This window comes from Protopterus annectens, chromosome 17.part0 (genome assembly GCF_019279795.1).
Source record: "Protopterus annectens isolate FY-2018-M chromosome 17.part0, PAN1.0, whole genome shotgun sequence".
In the NCBI taxonomy this organism is placed as follows: Eukaryota; Metazoa; Chordata; order Ceratodontiformes; family Protopteridae; genus Protopterus; species Protopterus annectens.
In genome coordinates this window covers 518,499,796-518,519,288 of record NC_056751.1, presented here as the reverse complement: position 1 = coordinate 518,519,288, position 19,493 = coordinate 518,499,796, and positions in this window count along the sequence as shown.

Here is a 19,493-nt window from a genome sequence, read left to right as displayed (position 1 = left end):
CCAGAGGGACTAATAGGTCATGTTTCATGCTGGGCCCATTGATGCAGTGTTTTTAGCCATAGAGAGACCATTAAGAACCTGTCCCCTAGTGATAACAGGGAGAGTTATATTTGATGATATTTCCTGAGGGAATGTTGAGGGGTAAGGGGGTGGAAGTTGGAGCTGAATTTGTCGGCCAGTAGGTTTGTTATATCTTTTTGCTCACTATAGGTGGCTCCATTAACAATAAGCACTGCGCACAATTGTGTATTGCCTTTGAGGTTGGAGACATAGCCAAAGAATGCCTTGTGGTTGTCCTTGGCCTTGGATGTCAAATTTATCTCAAATTGGCTTTGGTAGACCTTACTTGTCCTCTGAGTTGCTTGTTTATTTTGATGGGAGTGTTTTTATCCTGCTGTGTGCCGCGCCTAATCATTTTTACCACAATTTTCTTCCTTCAGTTACACGGCCTATTTATGTTGTGATTCCACCATGGTGGCTTGTTTTTTGAGTTAGTTCTTTATTTCTTCCTGGTGGATACAGCTGCCTCTATGCAGCTATTAACATGCTTGTATAGTGCTTCTGTGAGCAGTTCTATGTAGGCAAGAGTGTTCTCAGGGTTTATGGGGGCTTGAAATTTTACTGGGTTATTACTTAAAAGTAGAAAGTTAGCCTTAGAGTAGTTTCTGAATATTCCAGGGTTAACTGTGTTTCCGGGACTGAATCGATACTTGCACAATGGGCATGGCTATCATCTTTCAAGCCACATTACAAATCCATACTCATCTCCCAATTATTCCACACTATAGCCATGAAGAAATACTAATAGCTAAACTCCACCTAAATAATCAGAAATCCATAATCATTGTAGCTGTCTACATGTCCATTCCCCCCAAAATGGCAAGACTACCAGAAACATGCTTGGCTACTCAACAACTACTTTCAACCAATGAGCCATCCTGTTTGGTAACCTTAACATAGATTGAAACAAACCTAATTCAACCACCATAGTATTAACCTCTATCATTTCACTCTGCTGATCCAACAACAAATCCAATTTGTCAAAGTATCCAAAAAGCAATAATTTTAGACTGCATTTTCTCAACCATCCCTGAACAAATTAAGGTAGCCAGACACTTTCAATGATCATCAACACACATACATCAACAGAGAATATCACAAGCCCCTCCACAACCTTGAAACTAAAACTCTGTGAGAATCTTAAACTACTTTTGATAAATCCATATTTAATGACACTCTTGAACAATGTAACAGGAATCCCCTTAAATATCTGCCTCTAATGGAGTTGTCTGTCACTTCAATAACTCCTTAATCATACCAAACCAAGCCCCATTGTGATATAAAAGAGTGAAACTAAATTATGCGTATCCATCAGTCTAAACAACTCATGATGGACAATTCCAGCACCTGAAAACAAGGGCACAAAACTAGGATGTATTTATTCCTAGATAGATATTGGTGCCTCATAAACCGCACAAAGGCACACGTTTTCATTATGATAAAAATAACTTCTTCACAAACCATACCACACACACAAAGAAAACAAAATGGGTAAAATGTAAACAATATCTTAAAACCAGGCTGAAAATCCACTGCAAATGTTTTCCCATATGAAACCAGCAGGGAAATTGCAGACAAATTCAAGAAATATTTTATATCCAGTACTCTAACTTAAACAGTAGCAAACTATACCCACCCCATGTAACCTCCTGGACTGTAGCTCCATCCCCAGCTCAATCTAAGAACCATCCAGACAAATAATTTCAAAAAAATACATTACAAAACTAGAACACATAACACCAGCTCCTGACAGCCTACCAACCGAATACCTCAGTATAGCCGCTGACATTATTTACTACCCTGTATCTATCCTAATTAATGGATCCATTATAAATAACTGCATCCCAGCCCCATGGATAGCTTTCTTCATAATCCCATTACAGAAAATTGGCTCATCCACAAAACTGTCAAAGTATCACCCTATACAACCCCCCCCAAAGTACTTGAAAAATGTATACATTAGAAACTCCTAGCCTTTCTATTTGATAACCAGTTATTTTCTCTTAACCTACATGTCTTTTGACCCCACCACAGCAATGAACTTCCCTGATGCAATTCCTAGACAGCATTAATCAAAGTAAAAACTCTGATAATTTTTTCTCCAGCATTTTCCTGGAATTGTCAAAGGCCTTCAACGCTGTCTCACATCACCTACTCCTCCAAAGACTATGCATCACAGGCATCAAACTCCCTCAACTAGCTGATCACTAGCTACCTAACAATGGCACCCAGTCTGAAAAGTGGAAAGACACCCACTCCACATTCCCTCCAGTCTCTACAGGAAAGCCCAAAGCTCCATACCTAGGCCAATACTTTTCAATATCGGCATTAATGGCATGCACAGGGAATCAAACCTCACCACCATAATATAATATGCCAAAGACTCAACTTTAGTTTGCTCAATCCCAAATCTTCCCACTTTAGAAATCATCACATAGGAAGCTTTTACCTCTATAGAAAACTGGCTAAATAAATTTCAATTGCTCTTAAAACCCCCACTAAAACCAAACTAATCATATTCCTTCCAAAAATTATAAATCAAAGTAACACTGACCTTAATATTATTTCCTCCAATAGCACAAAAATTGAAAATGTCACCAATATAGAATTACTTGGATTTATCATTAATAAGATAAAATTTGACTGCGCATAGACACATTACTCTCTCCCAGCTACTCACAGATCACTAAATACTTCACCACCCACTTAATACAACCTTGCTGTCAAATCTCATCCAGTGTCATGTACCAAATAGAACCCAAAATCCTTAGAACTTAAATTAACATTTGGTAATAAATCTAATAACTACAGTAAATCACTATTCTGTGTCACCATCTCCAAGGCATGGAACAAACTAACAGATCACATCAGGCTTTTAAATAACCTGCAACAATTCAAACAAACCCTAAGATATCACCAAACAACTAATAATCTGTGCAGCTGTGCCACACCTACAGTTTGAAGTATGAAATCCTAACTCTGTCCACTATGGATACTGTACAAGTGTATTAATATAGCAATTTTGAGTCTAGTCAAAATGTAATGAAAAACGCATTTCCTTAATTTGAGATGCTGTGTAAATATTTTTTGTTTACCATTTGCTTTGAAATACTTTGTAAATAATATTTACTGACCAATTTTCTTTTCAATTGTTAAAATGTATTTCTATCCTTGTTTTAGAGCTTTTCTCTCCAGGCCTGCACTGAAAATGGGCATTCCAGTTCCCAGACAGACTTCCCTGGTAAACAAAAACAAATAAATAAAATAAATAAAGGCCAAGCACCATAGCTCCATGGGTCTAAAATAATGTGTGAGGCTGTTTTCTTGTCATCATTAAGCAAAGCCTTGCAGATTCACTACAACACCTATTCAAGCTCAGCCTCTCCACTGGATTTTTAACTGAGGTGTGGAGAACTGCTGTAGTCATCTCACTCTAAATTCATTGACTCAAACCAGACTGGGTTTGTTAAAGGTAGATTTTGCTTTTTGAACATAGTTGACTTCTTTCAAAAGGTCAGTAATGTATTGGATGGATACAAATGTGCACACACTGCTTACCATGACCTTGTAAGGGCCTTTGGGATCATCCCACTTCCTGATATTATCAGCAAACTAATCAAACTATATGTAAATCCTTATGTGAACCACCTGGATAGTGAACTGGTTTACTGACAGTACCCAATCTGTTAGAATAGAGAATAAGTACTTACCAAAACTGGCACCTGTTAGAGATCCGTACTTGAGCTATTTCTGTTCAGTATTTATTTCTTTGATGTCAAGGATGGCACAAAGTGGCCTGTGACTGATTGATCCTGCAGACAATTGCCAACATGTGGAGGTATCATAAACTCTTAAACTGACTCCTGGACTCTCCAGGAGGGCTTAATGCATATAAATAAATGGTCTTATGACCATGGCCTTAAGCTAAATGCCAATACATTTTGCATAGCGTTCTTTGGCAGAAATGGACACTTCTGCACCTTTCATGTGGATGACATCCTTTTGAAAACTGTCACAGTCATTAGGAACCAGGAAACTTTCAGTGAGAATGAAAAAACCTTTCACCATCATGCATGTACCGTCAATAGGAAATCTGTTTATCTTGCCAGCCTGATTACCAGGGGTTTATCTTCTAGGCAAGGAGAGTTATAATCCCTCTGTACTCTTTCCTTATCAGAGCCATAATGGAATATAATGCTTCTTTTAATAAGTACTTGTGTAAACATATGACTCAGCCTGAAAGACTGCAACGTTTCCTCATAAAGAGAATCAAGGACATGTCCTTTTTTGCTGTGTAGACCTCCTTAAAATGCTTTCTCTTTTTTTTTTAGTCAGAAGATTTACTGTACTTTTTTTACTTATTCATGTGCATTTGTTTACTGGGAAGGTAAGCGCTGATCATGGAAGACCCCTTTTCATTGGAAGTGGAGAAGAGTTTCAAAAATATATTCAGTAATCTATATGATCACGGTAAAGGAAATAAGATGATAAAATGTTCACATCAACAGTTATGAGCACAGCAAAATTCTAGAGTAACTAACGAGAGGAGAAATTTTGTAGTTTGAAAGAAGGAAACGTTGTGGGGGGGGGGTGCAACTAATAAGTTAGGAATAGAAATGCATGGCCAGACTATAGATTTAAGTAGATGAGTGTGGCGATTTTCTTCAAAACTGTTTGTGAGTCTAACATTCTCTGATGGTAGGTGACATCCAGTTACAAGAGTTTGGCCACATGACATGAGTTTGAGGTTTCATCACGTGCCTTTGACAACTTATTCTAGTAAGCAAGGTATTTGTCTTTAGAGTGGGGTTTATCTTGTTGGACATTACCAATTCATTTATGAGATTAGGGAAGGGCATTGAAATTAATAACTGGCTCAATAACTATTTTTTTTATTTTGGCTTACCTTTTAGAACAAAATAGAGTGGGCTACTTTTATTTGGGTGTATTGAAGATAGTTGAGTGAGATGGCCTTGGTGGTGCAGCGGTTAGCATTGCTGCCTCACAGCAAGAGACTCTCTGGTTTGATCCTCGGCTGTGGTGCCTTCTGTATGGAGTCTGCGTGTCCTACTTGTGGTTGCATAGGTTTCCTCCAGGTGCTCTGGTTTCCTCCTACATCCCAAAGGCATGCTGTAGGTGGATTTGATACTCCAAAGTGGCTCTGTGCATGCATGTGTGCACCTTTTGTGGAAGGTTGGGTGCCGGGCTGGCAACTCAACACCGTAAAACTCCACTAACAATCATGAGCAGACAGGTTATCCGCTGTGGCGACCCCTAACCGGGAAAAGCCGAAAGAAGAAGAAAATGAAGAGAGTTGAGAAATTTCATCCAGTTGCTAAGGAGGAGGCAGACAAATGTTACTATTTTTTTTTTGTAGCATTGGACTAGTTTTATTGCTAGGTACTATGAAAGTGAGTGTACATCAGGACAGCACTGAGTAGTGTGGATAGGAAGTAAGCATAGGCTATTGCCTTTCAGACTTGTTCTGAGAGATAGGTTGTGATATCGTATAAGGCATGTAGATTTTTTATGAGTATTATTATGACACTGAATATATGGAGGTCACATTTCATCTCATTGTCCAGGATAACTCAGAGGAGCCTGTTATCTGGCACAATATGTAGGATAATATCGTAGGAAGAAGTAATGGAAAACTTAGCATGAGTAACAGGACTAGATCTAGCTAGGAAGAGCATGGCTTTTGTCCTTTTAGTATGAAGTACTGGGTCAAGTTGATGTAGCCAGAGTTCTATTGAGGAGTAGAATTCATGGGTTTTTGCTTGCAGTCCAGTTAATGATAGGGCAATAGTAAGCAGGCATGAAGTCATCTGCACACCGTTTAAGGGGGAGGGAGTGAAGCAATACATAGATAACTGACAAATATAGAAAACAGCAATGGGTCTGGTACAAAACCTTGAGGCATGCATTTGTTAACAGAGAAGGAAGAATATACTGTTTGCTACTTGACATGTATCAGAAGAGAAGGCCATTTGGAGTCCAGGATGAGACCCTCATTTGGCACCCCTCCACCTACACAGAAGAAAAATGAAGAGGCGTTGTGAAAAGTGCCTTGACAACAGTTTTTTAAAAAGCATCAACCAAGAGGCTCAAAGCATGTCAAACAGAAAATGTTATTGAAAGTATAAAACATTTTATACAGTTAATCACTTAACTGTCATGTAATTCATAGCCAAACACTATAGAGCATAACAATTTAAAGAAGCTGCAAAGATACTAAAAATAAAGCAGAATTCAGCATATTCCATGTCTCTTTGCAGGTGCAGTCCAAATGCCAACAGCAGCAGCATAACAAATTATATTATCAATAATTCGGTAAATGTGAACTGCAACTCAGAAAACTATGAACTATGTCCATGGCACAGAGAGAAAATTCATGCTCTAAGGTGGAAGCAACTAAAATATACATTCTAACCCTTCAATATAAGGTATACAGCACAGAAAAAGTTTAGTGTGCATTGTAACACAATTTATACCTGAAGTTTACATCATATTGTAACACAATGTTTTAATAGTTAGTGGTAGTTTAGTGAACACTGCATCATCTACACAGCAACATGTTCCAATAGTAGGAGCAATGGGTCTTATAAAAAATAATTTACAATCATATTTAGATATTGCAGATTTTAATGAGAAGATAGAAAAAATTGCTTAATATCACACGTGTTCCATTGTGCACTAAACAGTTAGATATATATGAAAGAGGGAGTAACTCAAGCTTTAGCAAAGTAAGGGGAGAGCCATTAATTTTAAAACAGCAAGATAGATTGGATGGGGTGGGCACTTAGCATTCTGGCCCAATGGAATACAGTGGGATGACCAATACATTTAAATAGAGGAAGGGGAGTAAGTTCACAAAATTACTGTTTCGTGCTAATAATACCCAATGAAAGAGGAGAGGGGAGTAAATATGTGGTCAAATTAACATAAGGGGTGGGCAATTAGAGAGATGGTTGATTTTTAAAACACAACAGAACTAGGGTGGGAGGGTGTTGTGAATGTGACACTTACAAATGGAGTCATGCTTGCTGAAGTATAAGATTATACATTTAATTTCCGTCCATGCTTTTGGCAGCGATTATTTGCTTGGAGCACCCTCTTGTAGAATTATGGTATCTTCTGCAGAATTTATGATGGCAACAAGTTTGCTTTCATCTGTAGACTTGGTCAGGCACCATCCCTTAACATTAGCCTTGACTTCCAAGAAGTAAATTCCAGAGTTATACACTCTCCTTTGCATCTCTTGTGCCCTTTATATATATTCTTCATAACTGATACAACAAGTTTTAACCAGTCTTGCAAATCTTTGATGTAAGAAATTATTCTTTTAAATGGGATATTATCTTTCTCACAAGTCTTCACTGCTATGTCCAGCAATCTGCATTGATTTTTAGCATCTATATTACAACGTCAAAACATCGTAATATCGAACACCTAAACATCGAACTGTATTCATCAAAATGCATTTACTTGAATCAATGAATACTTACAGTGCAAAAAAAACACTTGCCCTGCAATCCCACATAAGTAACCTAACCTAAAAAAAACACCCATGCACCCCCCGATGTGGGGGGTGTGTGCTCCCCGTCACCCCCTAACTAAATATACCAAATCCAAGATTGCACTACAGCAGAGAAAAGGGCAACACTGTGTAGTTGGCCAACTACATCTTTGCCCTGGAAGTAGTCATCGATTTGCGTAAATGCATTTCAATGAATACAGTTTGATGTTTAGGCGTTCAATATTACGACGTTTCAACGTCAATATAGAACCAATTTTTACCTCATAACAATTCTAATGGGATAAATCCTGCTGAACTTTGAATGGACTGTTTCTCAGGAGTCTGGTTGCAGGAAAATAGCCAAAACACTAGCAAAGCTGGTACATTTCCTACGGTAAATGGGATTCTTTGTTTCTTCAGTATTACTTTGGGTATCACCACACTGGAGAAAAGTAATACTATCTCTATTGGTATGACATGACTTTATTAATGATCTTACAGGATCTTACAAGATCCATCAATATCCACTTAAATGGGACCTTGGAAATAGGCCTTTGCCAGTAGACTTCTGAACCCTGGATGTGATTCAGTCTTTTGGACATTTGAGCCTGCTGTACAAAAACTCACAATATCTTTGATTATACCAAGCCAGTACAACATATAACTAAAAGTCTAGCTTTGGTTTTGTCTATTAATAAGTATCTTTCTAAAACCTGACTATGAATAAACTTCTTTGTAATGTTCTAAAAGATTTTGGAATAAACATTTGATGTAGTATTTCTGTCTTATTTATCATGTAAAGCAAGTCATTCATCTCCAAAGATAGGTATGGGATGGGTGTCATCATGCTTATCTGTTTGTCCTACTCTGGCTAGTTTTTTTTTTTTCCTCGGGCCTTGTTTAAAGTATCCTACATCTAGCGTTTCTTAATATCTTTACTGGCTATCTGCAAATTTGCTATGTCTGAAACACATTTCTCAGTACTTTGGCATAAAGTGGAGGGTATGTTTTCTTCAGCTTAGAACATAGTTATACACTTTTCTTCTACTCCTATATCTTCATGTTAAGCAGGGAGTGTGTAAAAGTGATTTTCTTCTACTTTTGATTTTGGCAATTCCATAACTTCTACCGCAATACTTTTTGGCCCTATTAGTTCCTGCTTCTGTGAGTCATGTTTCTAATTAACCCACTAGTTTTACCTCAAAGACGATAACCTGTGGCACTTGTCAGGTTTCTTTCTTTTCTTAGTGAGTTCACTAATAGGCCTTTCTCTTACCATCTCCACACAGGCATCCTTCATTACTTTAGTGGCTGGATTGCTTTGAAAAGGGACTGTATCACACACTATTTGTGTTTCCCGTTCTTTCTTTTATTGACCTTTTTCACTACATTAAACAAGTGCAGTTTCTGACAACACACAAGATCATCTATCTTTTTCGGTCAAATCCAGATTTTAGTTCCACTGGAAGATTCTACGGTTATCCTACTCAGGAGTGTGTATCTTAACAATGTGTTGGTCTACGCTCATCCTGTCCTCCTCCATTCTTAGCAGAACTAAATTCAAGACTGAGGGCTATTACTAGGGCATCCAACTGATAAGTTTTGAAAGCAGTTAAGTGTTAAAGTTAGTTCAGAGAAACTGTTGTGCTGAAACAACTTTTGCAAAACAGTGATTTTTTTTTTCCATTTTTTTCATTGTTGTGGAACAGTGGAATAGGTATAAATAAGTCTGAGGACTTTGGGAGTGAGGGATGTCCTCCCACATGGGGAAGGAAAGGAGGGCTTTCCCCCTGCAAAAAAAAAAAAAAAAAAAGTAGTTTTGGCATATTTTTCACCAAACTGATTTTTGCTGTAATTTGCATTTGACCAATCAACATGAATCCATTAATAGTGAGCCAGGATGCTGTAGCTGCTCTCTCTTCCATTCTTACTAGACGTATGTTCAGAAATGTATATTGCTTTTATTAATGTACCAGGCTGCTGCTCCCATCTTTACTAGAGTTATAGTCAGGCAATAGTTAATCTAACTGGCCATGGCTCCCCTCTAACTTCTCACAGTGCCTTGAACTGGGGAGAAAATTCTGATCTACTATATAACCTCATGCATTGCTTCTTATCTTCATGAGCATGCAATCCTTACACACTTCTCATGTCAAAAATTCTATATTTGCAGATATAAGCTTTTTTTTTTAATAATTATGGCCATGATCCCAGAATCCAATAATTCATTCAATTCCTTCCCATGCAGCAGCACTGTTCATTTAATTAACTTAATAGTGGCACAGAGGCAATATACTGATTCTACTGTTCTACCAAATATTTTTTCATACTTCATTGTAGAGTTTCATCTCCAACAGATTTCTTTGATATCACATTGTTAAAAAATAAAAAAGTTTGAATTTTCATTGCCAGCAGCTTGTTAATATCATATTTTTATTAGGCAGAACATTACTATTAAATGACGTTTAGCAGTGTACCCCGTTTCTTCTTCTTCCCAGATTTAAAAAATATATAGAATTTCACTTGTTGACATTTCTTTTTATGAGTATATGCATGTATGTAATTACAGGTTTAGATTGTTCATTTGCAAAAACTGCTTCCTTAGGCTAGCAGTCTTTCATTTGGCACAACTTATCCATCATGTCCTTCTGATGACTAATTAATTGTCCATCAGTTACCTTACTTTTCTGCAGTAAGGTCATACTACACTATTTCACATTAGTGCTGTCCTGCAGCATACCCTTCATAAATATTTCCATTTTGACATAACTCATGACAGTTCAGTCACAGCAAGTCTCATTGTCTTCTAAATTGGAGAAATCAGCAGCAAATGTAGGGATACTTGCAGACTGTGAACCAGGAACAAAGGGATCCAGTCTTAGTTCTTTTGCTTTTCTTGAACAGCTTAAATCTGGCTCATCGCTGAGTCACATCTTCAATAAGTTCCTGGGATTCAACAGACAAGATTCTAATTAACCTCTATGTATATCCATATGTAGGTTCTTGTTACTCCAATTTTCCTTCCAATCATCTTTCTGGCTTACATTCTGCAAGAGTCCCTAGTTTTGGTCAGATAATTCAACATCTGTGAGAGGCAAACATCTCTTCCTGTCAAATTTCAGCCTGGCAGTACCAAGGATTCCATAATCCTGGACATAATTCCTCCTCTTCATTGAGAAATGACCAACTCTTCCAGATAATTCTCTGGCTGACAACCTCCAAGTGTCTTTACTTTTGACACAGTTTTCTGTATTCAGTGATAATCCAGGGACTCTGCCATGGTGATATTGCTTCTTCCTTCAAACCGCTCTTCTGCTTTTTGTCCCAAATCATTCTTGGCTGTTGCATGATCACTGGTGCTGCCTGGTTTAGCATAGTAATGATTGTATTCATCCCAGCTACCATACGACATGGTGTATAAACACCCTGTGATAGGTTAATAGGTACATAGGTTTATACTTGGTTAACAACAACTGCGGCCTTTATAAGCCTAGCCAAGTATTTCAAATGGATCCCACAAGTTTATGTGCTAGACTTTTTAGGTCTAACCAAGCTTCCCAAATGTATCCTGCAGGTTTGTGTGCCTTGGAGGTTATTTTAAGGGTTATATACGTATAAGCTAAGGAAAAATTTACAAACTGTTTTGGTCCATTAGAAACATAGGTGCTAGATCTGGGATATATTTCCCATTTTACATCCATGGGTCCAGGTTTCTTTTAAATAGGGTTAAGGAAGAGCACCGGTTTACATGAATGGGAAGCCTGTTCCAGAGAAGGGAAATTCTTTTAATCACATACCTGTCCTTCCAACATGTCCTGTTTATGTCACAAGCAAAGTTTTAATCCCTAAATTGAGTAACTCTGATGCTATTCATTTTGTGAATATGCAAAATGACCATCAAAGTTGGATCCAAGGATGACTTGTATGCCAGGCATAAATCACCTCTCAACAATCTGTAAGAAGCAGAATATAGAGCCAGGGCTTTGAGGCGATGTGCATAGGACATGCTGTTTACGTCCTGTATTTTTTAGGTCTATATTACTTCATCAAAGTTTTATTTCTACAAATACCTAATCATCGACCCCTTTACATCAAAAATCCATTTATCAAATGTTTACATCAGCAAACAGTTTTTCATAGGATAGGGAGTTAGTTGTCCATCATTAGAAATTTGCTCTTTTCACCACTGTAGTGCGATCTCAGAGTTGTTATACATAAGTGGGGGGTGTAGGGGGAGCAGCCCCCACATTGGGGGTTTGGGGGGGTGTTGCCACCCACCTTGGTTGGTTTGGAATAATGTAATGTGCGTGATGATCACTGTGTCGGACAAGTATTTCCCTATAAAAAACATTCGCTGATGTCAACATTCAATGAATGAATGTTCGATGGAAAGGGGTCGATAATTAGGTATTTATGGAAATTAAACTTCAATGAAGTACTATAGACCTATATTTTTTGGAAAGGGACCACTGTGGACATTCCATTTGTCGTATGTGCCTCTTTAATACATAATGAAAGGTGTTGTACTCATTGATGGGTCTGATGAGGGATGAATACAGAGGAATGATGACTTCCTTGGACTTTGATGTCATGCACTTGCATGTAAGTTGAGCAACATCGAATGATTTCCTTACTACCTTAGACATGTGTTTTCTGAAAGCCAGGTTAATATCTACATATGTACCTAAATCCCTAACTAGTGGTTCTGCTCTCAAGAGTGTGCTGCTGATGATCTAATTTCCTCAGGTAGCTGACTTTCTAAAGGGTACTATTAATCATTTCTTAGCACTGAGTTTTAAGCTGAGGCTTTGACACTTCTCATTTGTCTGTTTTAGTCATTCCTGTAGGATGTTAGCATCTTGGGAAGTTTTATGACTGATACTAGTTTGCAATCATCTGCAGATTTGGTTTGCCAGAGGCCCTTAACATTGGCCTTGTCTTCAAGAAGTAGATGCCAAAAAGGAGCCCTGAGGAATTCCACTAGTGACTGGCCTTTTTGTGAATGTGGTCTCCCCTATCCAAATTTCCAGGATCCTATCTGAGAGCCAGCTGGCTATCCAATGTGTATCATAGGGTTTTATGCCTGTATACAAAAGTTTGTTTGCAATACCCAAGTAATGTCTTAGCAAGGACAACTTAGGCAGTATGCACTGTTTTACCCTCATATATTGCCTTGGTGACCCTTTCAAAGACATCTACCAGGCTGAGCATGTATGATCTGCCCTAGATGAAACATAACTGGGTTGGATCCCATGTATGAAGGTTTTCTATGTCTTTATTAAAAATTTCCATAATAATTCTTTCCATTGTGTTGCTTATGAAACTAGTCAGAATTATGGATCTGTAGTTCCCATGTTCCACTGATGGCCCATCAGTTCTCTTGTTTTTCTTGAACAGCTTGAATCAGGGTGAGGTTTGCATCTGGCTCTTTGCTGACGCACATATATGATAAGTTGCTGGGATTCAACAAACAAGGTTCTGATAACCCTCTGTGTATATCCATATGTAGGTTTTTGCTACTGCAATGTACCTTCAAATTAACTTTCTGTCTTAAATTCTGCAAGAGTCCCCATTTTGGGCAGACAACTCCCTCTCTGTGAGAACCAAGTATCTCTTCCAGTCAACTTTCTTACTGGCAATACTCAGGATTCCCTACTCTTGGCAATAATACCTCTTTTTAATTGAGAAACAACCATCTCCTCCAGTTAACTTTCTGGCTGACAATCACCTAGTCTCTCTACTCTTGAGCACAGTTCTCCTTCTTCAATGACCATCCAAGGTCTCTGCAATGGTGAACTTGGCTCTTCCATCAAACTGCTTTTCTGCATTTGTCCCAAATAAGCCTCTGCTGTTGCATGACCTCTGCTGCTTTATGGTCTAGCATAATGTTGACTGCATGCATCCCAGCACCACATGGTATGGTGTATAAGCACCTTGTGATAGGTTAATAGGTTCAAAGGCTTATACTTGGATAATGACCTGTGACCATTAGAAGCCTAAACAACTACCTCAAATGTATTGTGCAAGTTTATGTGCTAGCCTTTTTAAGTCTAGCCAGGCTTCCCAAATGCATCCTTTAAGTTTGTGTGTTAGAGGTTATTTTGAAGGGTATATGTAAGTTACGACAGGATTCACAGGCTACTTCTGTCACATACCTGTCCTTTTAACATGTCTTATTTATGTTGCAAAGTTTAAATCACTAGATTGAGTAACTATGATGTTATTTATTTTGTGGATATGCAAAAGGTCCATCAAAGTGGTATCAAATGATGGCTTGTATGTCAGGCATAGATCAGTTCTCAGCAATCTCTAAGAAACAGAGTACAGAGATAGGGCTTTAAGGCAACGTACAGTGTGTAACACAGGAGCTTATGCCTATATCCATGAGTTTGTTTAAAATACTCAATTGGAATATTAAATCAAATGCCTCAGCCAGGTCAAGGGAGGCAGAATGTGCCATGCTCCTCCCATCTATTGTGTTGGTGGCCCTTTCAAAGAAGTCCACAAGTTTGAGTAGGCATTATCTGCCCTTGACAAAAACAAACTGGGTTGGATCCCATATTCAAAGGTGTTCTATGTCCTTATTTCACATTTCCATGGCCTTGCATATGAGACTAGTCAGATTTATGGGTCTTTAGTTCACAAGGTCCACTTATAAGCTTGCCCTTGTCTAGAGGGATGACTGTTATGGTTCCCCATATGTAAGGTATAAATCCTGTCTGGAAGCTATTGATAAACAATAATTCCAGTGGCTCAGATAAGTCATGCTTAAGCCTATTTATGAGGCCCACTAGGATATTATTGGGGGCCACCAGTGCAATGCCTTTGACCTTAGAGAGAGAGAGCACGTCTAGGACATGCTCCCTAGTGGTAGATGGAGGGAGGGTTATGTGTGATGGTATTTTATGGGGGGTATGTCAGAGAAGAGAAGTGGGTAAAACTGGGGCTAGATTTGTTGGACAATAGATTTGGTATATCTTCTGTATCTATGAGGTGGCTCCATTTACCATTAGTTCTGCATGCTGCTATGTGATGACTTTGAGGTTTCAGACTAAAGAAAGTCTTGTTGCTGTCCTTTGCCTAAAAGACTAACCTTATCTAAAGGCTGGCTTTACTAGATTTAATCTTTCATCATAGTTTTTTGTTTAGATTCATGAGAATGTTTTTATCATAATGGGCAAAGCATCTCCTAATCATGGCTATAACTTTTTTCATTTTGCTGTACAGACTTTTATGTTAGGATTCCATCATCTGCTTCTAGGAATTTATTGACATAGGTTCACAAGCTCATAGTTATATACTAGGCTAATGACCACCAGGGCCTTTATAAACCTAGCCATGCAATTTAACCCAGTTGAGTCCCTGTGTATCATGGGCATTTATTAGGAGGGGGTATGTTGAGAGGTTTCTGGAGGTTATGTGGGGGGTGTATTAGTTTGGGCATTATTGTCTGCCTCTGTCAATCAGAGATATGGAGGCCAGACCCAGACTGATTTTCCAATTCCCCATCCATTGGTCAAGGTTATGGAACAGGGTTAGGGATGGGCTCTGCTTCACATGGAGGAGGAGCTTGTTAAAGATCATGTGGATCCTATGAAACTCATATCTGTCTTCATAGCATGTCTTATTTATGTCACAAGAAAAGTTTAAATCCTTGGATCTAGTGGTTCTGATGCTGTTCATTTTGCAGATGTGGAAAGGTTCCATCACAACTGCATTCACAGGTGCCTTGTATGCCAGATATAGAGTAACTTTTATTAACCTTTAGGAGATAGTCTAGAGAGATGGGGCTTTAAAGCAATCTGTATAGGATAATGTGTTTATACCTGAGATTTTCCTGAGAAGGGACCTTTGTGGGCACAATAGTTGTTGTATATGTCTGGTCAGGTATGTGCCGAAGGGAACATTATACTCTATAATGGGTCTGATGAGGGCTGAATAAAGTGGCACTATGAATTCCTTGGACCTAGACGCCATGCCCTTACTTATAAGTTGGGCGATGTAGAATGATTTTTTTTTACTACCTTGGCCACATGTTTGTCAAAGGCCAGATTATTGTCTACATATATTCCCAGATCTCTGACTACTTGTTAAACTCTTAGGTGTGTCTTATTGATGGAGTAATTAGCCTGGGAGACAGTTTTCCCAAAAGGCACTATAATGCATTTCTTGGCATTAAGTTTTAGTCCAAGATTTTGGCACCAGTCATTCATCTGTGTTAAAACCTCTTGTAAGATATTTATGTCATGTGGGGAATCCATGATAGCTCCCAATTTGCAGTCATCTGTGGACTTGGTCAGCCAAGGCCCTTGATATTAGCATTTACTTCTGAGGTATTGTATCAAATGCCTTAGTGAGGTCCAGGTAGGCGGTATGCACCATTTTCCTCTCATCCATTGTCTTGTTGACCTTCTCAAAAACGTCAACCAGGTTTAGTAGGCATGATTGTCCCCCTTAAAAAGCTAAACTGAGTTGTTTCCAGTGATGGAAGGTTGCATATGTTTTATAGACCATTTCTCTGATAATTCATTCCATGCCTTTGCATATTAAGGTCTATAATATTGTGTTGAAAGACATGTTCGATGAACACATCTTAATCGACATGGAAATATCGACTTGTCAAAAACCCGAACAGCAGAAATTAGCAAATTTTCTCCCAAGGGGAAAAAAAATCACTTAGCCATAAGGAAAAAAAAAAACACACTTTCAAACCCTACAATGTAGGGGACTTCACCCCCATACTCCCCTAACTAAATATAGAAACTCCAAGATTGCCCTACAGTGAGGGAAAGGGCAAATCCACGATGATGGTCAAGTGATTTTTTTTCCCCTGTGCAAAAATTTGTTGACTCGGCCGTTCAGGTTTTTGGCAAGTCAATATTTCCCTGTCAGTTAAGACGTGTTCGGTGAACATGTCTTTTGACACAGTAATATTGACCTGCATATTAGACTACTCAGAGTAGTTTCTGGAGTCATTTGATGGTCTGGCATTGAGAAGTCAGATAACCATTGCAGTCCACTATTCTTGTGGTAAAAAGCCTATTTTGAGGCTATAGCTGAAAAGTGAGTCAAGTGCTCATGATGGCTCATGCTTTCAGCTATTTAGGAAGCATCCTGGGATATTGTCGGGCCCACTGAGGCTGTGTTTTTGGCTTTAGCATGTGCTGCCAAGATCTGCACCCTGTTAATAGTTGGGGGCTTATGCTAGTAAGCATTTTATGGAGGGAGGGAGTGGGGGGTAAAGTTTGAGCTGAGTTTGTCAGCCAGCAAATTTGCTACATTGCTCTGTTCAGTGAAGGTAGCACCACTTACCCCAGTCTGGCACACTGAATTGTGCTGCCTTTGAGATTTGAGACATAGCTGAAGAGGTCCTCGTGGTTCTCTTTAGCCAGTGAGTTTATCTGAACCTCATAACGGGCCTTGCCTGACTTAATTAGTCCTCACAGTTTCCTGTTTAATTTAATTAGAGAGCTCCTATTATTACAGGAGTTGTTTTTTATGATTTTAGCCATTTTTTTTTCCTTTTGTCATATACTCTATTAAGATTAGAATTGCACCAGTGTTGCTTGCTTTTAAAGTTTGTTTTGGGCTTACTTCTAGTAGGTACAGCAGCCTCTATACAGCAATTTACATAGTTGTACAGGGTCTCTATGAAAAAGTCTGCATAGGTTGGTTTGAACTCAGGTTAGGGAGGGGCAATGAATTTTAATAACCTATCACTAAATAGTTTGCAGTTTGCTTTTGAAAAGTTACTAACAATTACAGGGTTTGTTGGGGTTACAGAGTTGATTTTTATTCTCCAACCTCACCAGTGAGGATATAATGTGGGTGTGTGTGTGTGTAAAGTGGCCTCCCATATTGGTGATTACCAGGACCAGTATCTTTGAACATCTGGTGGGTTTGCACAGTATCTGGTCCAGGGTAATTGTGTTAATAAAGTCCAGGAATCAAGCCTATGAGTATGATGAAGTGTATGTTTCACAATCTATAAATGAGCAATTAAAGTCTCCCATGAATAGGGTATTCAGTTTAATGGTATATAAGACTGTACAGGGTTACTGTGAACAATTTCAGATTAGCAACTGTGTTCTTAGGCTTTGTGTGGGCTTGAAATTTTGATAGGTTATTACTTAGTAGTAAAAAGTTTGCCTTCAAATAGTTTCTAAATTTTACTGGTGTAGCTGGGGTTACAGAACTGAATTTTATTATGAAGGAAATACTTTGTGGTCTGGTGATGACTCAACACTATGGGGGCGTCACATCTTTCTCCCATGTTTGAGAGAGCCACGTCAAGCATAGTTTCACCCTTAATGGGCATATGGACTGTCTGGTCTAGGGTGTTTGTGTTGAGAAAGTACAGAAATCTCTTGGCCTGTAACTTTGGCGTAATGAGTATCCCGGTTTATAGTGAGATACATTACGTTACCAGTGGATATGGTATTCACTTGAATGGTGAAAGCCTCCAGTAAGTCCAAGTATGAGCTGCGGATTTCTTTGGGCATATAGGGTAACCTATAGATTGCAATGATATGATATCGGACTTTGCTTATGGGATTCTGGACATGGAGAAGATTAAGTGCATCATCCTGTTTTACTGATCTTGAGGGGAGATTGTTGTTTATATAGACTGAGATATCTCCATCTGAGGCCCGTTTCTGTACAGTAATTGGCTTAAATGTGTGGAAGGCATTGCAACTTTACACTACCAGGGTGCTCTCCGTGACTTTAAACCATGTCTCAGTAACTGCTCAGATGTTCACATTGTCCAGGTTGTGGAAATCCTGGAGAGAGTGGAGTTTCTTGTTTAGGCAACTGTCATTGAGCGGTAACATCTTTAGATTCCCTTGGGTTGGTTTTGCCATGTTGGAAGGTCTGTCACTTTGGCAATGATTATAAAGGAACTAATGAGAAGGACAATATTTTCACCAGTTTTCAATAGCCTACAGGGGACAGGTGCAGATCATCCTCACCAAAGCAATGCGGTCTGATGATCATATCCTCCCATATTGAAAAATATTGTACCCCTGTTAAAAATGACACTAGAAACTAAACCAGTTATTGAAGTCTATCATCTTTTGTTCATGTTTTACCATCACCTTTGACGAAGGAAGAGTGCTACTTAATGCGTATACACCAGTCTAGGACACATAGTCCGAGATCTCGATAATGTCTCTCTTCATATAGTCCAGGGCAGTATGTCTCAGGTGATTTACACTCACATGGTCTAGAACTATATCATACTGATACTTGTCTAATGACTCAAGTGTGTGAGTGATTTGCTGGATCCTGGCCCCCAATAGACAACTAACCATGGCTTTCTCCTTATTTAGCTTCATGAGTGGGACATCTGTGTGTACCACATTGGATCTGTTATGAGTAAAATATTGGGTTGTGTGTTAGACTGCCTTATGGGCTTTGTAATTGAGACTCCAAAGGGTGTGGCAGAATGTGGTGCATTGGATGTTGTTTTGGAAAAGTGCTTTTGGGCTTGCTGAGGATTCTTTTTATAGGATAAATATCTAGGAGGTCCTTGGTGTTTGGGAAGTTTATGCTGGTCTACATGTTGGGTCAATACTTTGTGTGGTGGGTGTAAAGCTTACATTACTGACAACCTAATTGTTACTTTGAATCCTGTGATGTGAAATTCTTGCTTCCAGTGTTGTGTTGTGTTGTGTCTTTTTGCCTCCAATGACATTGTGTAATTATATCTCTCACATACTGTATCTGCTTCTCTAAGGATTAATTGTTTGTCAGTGAACATGATGACAATTTCTACTTTTTCTCAGGATGCCCATGTCCACCAAGCTGGTAGTGAAGAAATTTGGAAAGTTCCCATCTACGGTGTCAGGCTTTTTTAGGTGAAATACATAGGGGTGATACTGTATTAGGTTTACAGCAGACTGTCTTGGGAGTT